Here is a 5,755-nt window from a genome sequence, read left to right as displayed (position 1 = left end):
CCTTTGGGTCAGACTCCCCCCTTTTCCCCTGGAAAGTCTTTTGTACTCGGGCACATCCTTCCCCATTTTAGGGCAGCGGGAAGGGGGCAGGCTGGGGCTGTGTAGAAGAGGACGGAGGTGCTTTGGAAGGCTGTGGAAGGTCTCCCTGGCCAAACACCCATTCCCGCCCCTCTTTCTTTCCCACCCCAGATGTGAAACACTTGGGGCACGGGGGAGGGGGCGGTGTCCCAGCTTGTCTGGAGTTCATGGGAGAGAGAACAGATAGGACCGGCAGGCGAGTCTGCAGCAACAAGGGTGAGCATCTTCCCAGCGTCTCCAGACCAACCCGAACCCACCAGCCCACGATCGATCCACAGGGTTCAAACACCATCGACCGGTTCTGTCCTGGGAAAGCCTAGCCCCACTGTGCCCACAGAGCCAGCAGCTCTGCCGCTGGAGGGAGCCGAGACCCTGGAGCCTGACAGCAAGTGCTCACCTCCGACCTGGCCACCAGAGCCCCCCACGCCTGCCCGCACACCCTAGCCACCAGCACAGCAGACTTCCCTGTGACACCCTCTGCCTGCCCTACTGCTCCAGCTCCCCCTCGGAGCCTGGCCCATGCGAAAGGGAGGAGAGCCAGGAGGGAGACGGGGTGAAGGTTCCCAGATGGTGGGGAGGCTGGTAATGTTCCCAGAATGTTCTGTTGGAGCCAGAAACCACCCCCCCACTTACCCTAGAATCCATACATATTAGGGTACTGGGTTCTCCAGAGTTCCATCTAAGGTTGCAATTTAGCCACACCCCAGACCCCTAAGAACAAGGCCACCTCCAGGTCCCGTGCCCATGGAGAACGCCATGGGACAGGACAGGCTTTTCCTTTCATTTGGGCCATCGGAGCAAGAGTAATCCAGTCTTGAGGTGAGCTCCTGGCTCCCCCCCTGGGCTCCCCTTGGCCCCGTCTCCGGAACTCTTCCCCGAGACAGCACCCTTCGGCCTGGGCTCTCCAGGCCGGTGGCTTTCAGGCCTTCTTGGCCGAGACCCTCTACAATAGTAGAGGTACCTCGTGCACCCAGCCCGGACCTCACGTGCACACGCAGGAGAGCAATGGAAACAGAAGGCCTTGCACACTGATACTGTCTGTCCTGCCCTATTTTATTTTTCTGTTTTTTACATGAATCGTTTCTAGTCTCCCTAGTGGTCTTTTTCACAGCCCACCACCTGGGCTGCACCCACCAGCGGGTCTCCTCTCCCAGCGTGAAAACCGCCGCTCTAGGCCGAGTCCTCGAAGTCTCAGCAAGCCGAGCGCCCAGCAAGCCCCTGGCGTCAGGGACACGGCTGCCAGCAGGACCCGCCCAGCGCTGGCCTGGCTCGTCCCCTCTCACAGCCGAGAGCAAGCACCAGAAGCGCGTTCTCCCTGAGCTTCCGTTTGCCCCGCCGCCCTGGCCCCCTTCCACTCGCTCTGGCATTGCTAAGCTCCCTCTCCCTACCCTCTTCCTCAGGGCTTCCTCCCACTTGTCCAGACTCTGAAAACCTCTTTGTTATTTGAAGAACAAGACTTGGGTGTCCGAGGCCTTGAGAGATGTTTGTTGGCCAAGAAGTCCCGCTTATAGCTGTTGAAAGGGTCTGTTTGCCTGTCTGACCTGCGAGGGGACACTCTCAATTTATCTGAGGGTTTTGCAGGGAGCGGTGGGGCATGTCCTCGGCAGCCACGGTGTGTCTGGAGCTCCCTGAAGTTCCAAAGGCATCATCTCATTCACTCATTCCCTCAGGGCAGGTGATCCCAGCAGAACTGGGCCTCCTCATGCCTCCCGGCTGTAAATTTCCCAACAGAAGGCAACTGTTCTTGGTGTCATCGTACAGCCAGAAATGGAAGTGGGGGAAGGGGGAGGAAAGAAACAGCGAGAGAGAGAGAAGAGGGAGACAGAAAGAGGTCAAAAGAGTAAAAAGTAATCATACCCTTTAACACTACATTCTCTCCATTTGAAAGTCAACGGACTTTTCACCTACCAACGTTGCCAAAAAGGAGGTACACCTTGTAATCGGCATCAGGAGAAACGTGTCAGCTTCCATCTCCTAATCGTGGTGAATTGGACTAGAGAAAAAAACGTGGTTCCGGGGGGTGCCTGTCGGCTCAGCGGTCTCCACCCACGTGCGCTCGCAGACGGCCTGGGGAGGCTCCTCTGGTCTGGTATCGTCGGCTTCACAAATCCAGTCACCGTCCTCCAACCTCACCGATTCACAGGGAAGGAAATTTGGAGGCCACGGTTACATTTTTATTTGCTCGGTCTGGTGTATCTATTTTCAAACGCATGTTCCCAGCTTTGGGGGCTTTTTTGTTTGTTTGTTTCCGTGCTTTTTACAGTGACAATTAACCTAATAAAACTCCATGGTTGCTCGGGTAGATTAGCCACTTCAGAGAATATCAGATAAAACACCGTGTTTTGCATGCAGGCACCTTCTGGGATGAGGCCGCTTTCCAGAAGCCGGGCTGAACGAGGGGGGCGGTTTTAACTCTGCAATCCTGGTAATTAGAGAGAAGAAGTCCCTCAGGTACCTGCTGTGAAAGGTTCCTTAATTTGACCCTGCTCCACGCAGTCCAATTTTCAATAAAATGCGCCACTTCAGCTCTGTCCCTAAGGAAATCACCTCAAAGCCTGTAATCCCTGTGTATTCCTGGGGCGATTCAGTCTAAAGCCCTGCCTTCTGCGACGCCCGCATCCAGCCGGCGCCCGCTTCCCACCCGGAGTCCACCCAGGACCGTCCCCAGCCAGCCTGCCTCCCGTCCGGCGGTAACATCAGTCCCTGGCGAGGCTTCTTCCGTCCTCAGCAGGCCTCTCCCTTCTGATCAGCTGTGACGATCTGCTGGAACCTGCTTCTCTTCTGGCTGTCAGAAGAAACCCACAGCCGTATTTGATGATTTATTCATTATTTACTTATTTATTTATGGAACGGTATTCCTATAGCAAACACATTTTTGCCAGAAGTTGAAAGAGAAATCCACTCTGGCTTTTCCCAGCCTCAAACTGCCCCCAGCCCCCAGCCCAGTTCTGAGAGATGATGCACATCCTCGTGAATCCAAAATCACCCGAACTCACCGTAAAATATCCACCCCAGCTGCTTTACTGCTAGGTTTGGTTTTTGTCCCCAGATGTCCCTCCTTGAGGTGCCACCTAGCAGTTGGGAACCTTCCGGCAGAAGGAAATGTGGGCACTTTCTGGGGAGCCCCCATGAAGGCTTCGCTGCCCACGCCTCTCATCAGGAGCTCCAGAGTCACTGGGCTGGTACCTAGAAGCGTGTCAGGGATCCAGGCCCTAGCGGCCTGCCATGTTTGGCTCACCACACTCATACCCCACTGAGCTCAGGCGGCCGTTCCTCCCAGAGCCCAGGCTCAGCTCCCCGCCCCTCTTTGTCTTTAGGCCCCTGGACCGAACACCCACGCTCATCTGCGATCAGCTATCTGGGTCCCCGCAGGACTGAGGCTCTTCAAAGGGAGTGTGCTGGAGAGCGCTCCCCCTGCTACAAGAGACGGAAAGCCAACCTGATGGGTTGAAGCACAAGGAAATCTATGGCTTCTGAGGCTGAAGGCAGGGCCAGCTTCAGGTGTGGCTTGACGCAGGAGCTCTGACAATATGACCAGGACGCGTCGTCATCCATCTCTTGGCCTAAGTCCATGGGCTGCCTTCCCAGACAAGCTCTCCCCTTTGCGTGCTGCCGGCTTTGTACTCAGTTTAAATAAAGACAATGGGATAAAGTCCGGTTGGGCTGGGCCGGCTCCCTGGGGCCCATCCTCGTCCCACAGCAATGCAGGGGTCCCATGGGTGAGCTGACTGGACCCGGGGGTTGGTTTGTCTGGAACCACAGCATATTCATAGTAACAATAATAACGATAGCTAACTGTTAGTCACCCGAGAGTAGGGGGTAGGTCCTTCCATGAAAATGGGGTGACTGCCGTTACCCCAAGGGGGACAGAGCAGAGCCACACACGAAGAGTCTGCTGCCGCTGGCAGCGACAGTGCTAACTCACACCCGCCCGATTCGGAAGGTTCTGAAATCACACAACACTAAAACCAGTTGCCAATAACCTCATCGCCGAAGACACCTATTAGCATTTGGGGTGCTCTTCCATGCAGCCTTTTCCTACACGTAGACATTTTTATGTGGAACTGGCCCCGTAACGAGGTGTTGAGCTGAAGGTGCCCCCAAAACAGAGAAAATCCTCATAGCTATAACTTAGGGGATGAGGGAGGTGGATCCGAAGGACTTGGCCAGTCTTTTAATCACATTAAAAAGCCACACCTGTGCTTGGAGCCTGGGCGATGGATGGGGGGATGGACTCCAACCGAGAGGCCATGTAGCTGGGGGGGCTTCCTGCACCTGCTGGAGCGGCCTGGAGGCAGTTTCTCCATCACGGGGCGGCTTGCCCGGACTAAGGATGGCAGCTGAGGAAGGCAGAAGAAATGAGGCTGTGGGCAGGTGTAACCCATCGTGGGAGGAGTCGGAAACGGGGTTACGGAGGAAGACCTGCGCGGGGATTTAAACCCAGGTGCACTGGGCCTTCAGCGCGAGGCGGTCTGGGAGCAGGCAGGGGTCACTCTTGGCCACGCAGCTTCGAAAGCAGGAAGGCAGGATGTAGCAGCCGCAGAGCTCTCTCCAGGCCACGCAGTTTGAAAGGTGCAGAGGATTCCCAGCCCACCGTGAGCGTGCGGTTTTGGATTAAGAGCAGGAGTCCACCTGAGCCGGCCGGGTCTGGCCAGGGGAGGTACAACTGTGTGCACGCGTCTGTTTTGAAGGGACTTTGGGATTTAATGGCCACATTCCACCACTACTCTAAACCGGTATGACTTTTAATTAAATAATTCCTTTCCTTTTTACCAAACTCTGGCATTGAGAGCCACAGTTCCTAATATGGTGGTGGGCAAAAAGAACCCAAAACAAAAGACCTCCAGGGCTGGGGCGGGGGGTGGTTTCTGCAACAGTCAGACTGGCTACATGTTTGATGTCTTGCTTTTTTTCACTTAACACTTTACTTTTCTCACCTAATCTGCCATTTTTATAAACACCTAACTGCATAACAATACTTTGAGATGATGTATATTAACCTATTTAATCATTTTTATAATGGGCTTTTAAAAAACATACACATGCTATTATAAAAATACAAGCTGCGGCATTTTGAAAATGTCCCATTGGGTGTTGGAGGTGATTCTCTCAAGAGCAGGCAATGATCTGACCTAGGAGACCACCCTGGTGACGCTACATCTCCCGGGGGCCTCTCTGTCTCCCTTCTGATTCTCCTCAGAGCAGGGGAAGGCGGGTAGATGACATCTCGTCTGGTTTTCTGAACTCTCCCGCTTCACCCAGGGAGCCCCGCCAGGCGCTCCGGCCGTCGGTTCCTCGAAGGGACGTGCCCGCCCCCCTCTTCAGGGGACAGTTTTCTGAGGTCTCGCATGGTGCCTCCTCAACAACTCTTTTTAATGGGCTGGGATGATAATTCTTTCTTTAAGCAACAAATGGTGATGGATGGGGCTCCAGCAGAACCCGGTCTGCACTCGAGTCTCACCTTCATTATTTTAATCTCTCTCTGAATCATCGTCTAATGGACCCGAGTTGCTGTGAAAGTCCACAAATGGCAGGCGGGTGTCTCTAAATCCCTCAGAACCACAGGAGGTCCCTCCACCTGGTTAAGGGGACTGGGGACAGGTGCAGATAACCGTGTGCTCACCGCGAGGACGCAGGCGGGCAAGGGCACCTGGGGGGGCGAGCCAGGGCCTGCCTA

General features: G+C 54.9%; 1 long non-coding RNA gene across 1 annotated transcript; it reads right to left on the bottom strand.

The window, feature by feature from the left end:
- Positions 1-1,213: 1,213 nt before the first annotated feature.
- Positions 1,214-4,651, bottom strand: LOC118999834 (uncharacterized). Its single transcript, XR_005069187.1, has 4 exons — positions 4,276-4,651; positions 3,518-4,024; positions 1,987-2,863; positions 1,214-1,816 (listed from the first exon to the last, which is right to left on the bottom strand). It is a non-coding gene; the product is annotated as an uncharacterized LOC118999834 (long non-coding RNA).
- Positions 4,652-5,755: the final 1,104 nt, after the last annotated feature.

Source organism: Sturnira hondurensis, unplaced genomic scaffold, assembly GCF_014824575.4.
Source record: "Sturnira hondurensis isolate 20B ecotype Veracruz unplaced genomic scaffold, ASM1482457v3 Scaffold0001221, whole genome shotgun sequence".
Taxonomy (NCBI): Eukaryota; Metazoa; Chordata; class Mammalia; order Chiroptera; family Phyllostomidae; genus Sturnira; species Sturnira hondurensis.
The sequence above is the reverse complement of the archived record's forward strand: the minus strand, read 5'-3'. Positions and strand labels throughout refer to the sequence as shown.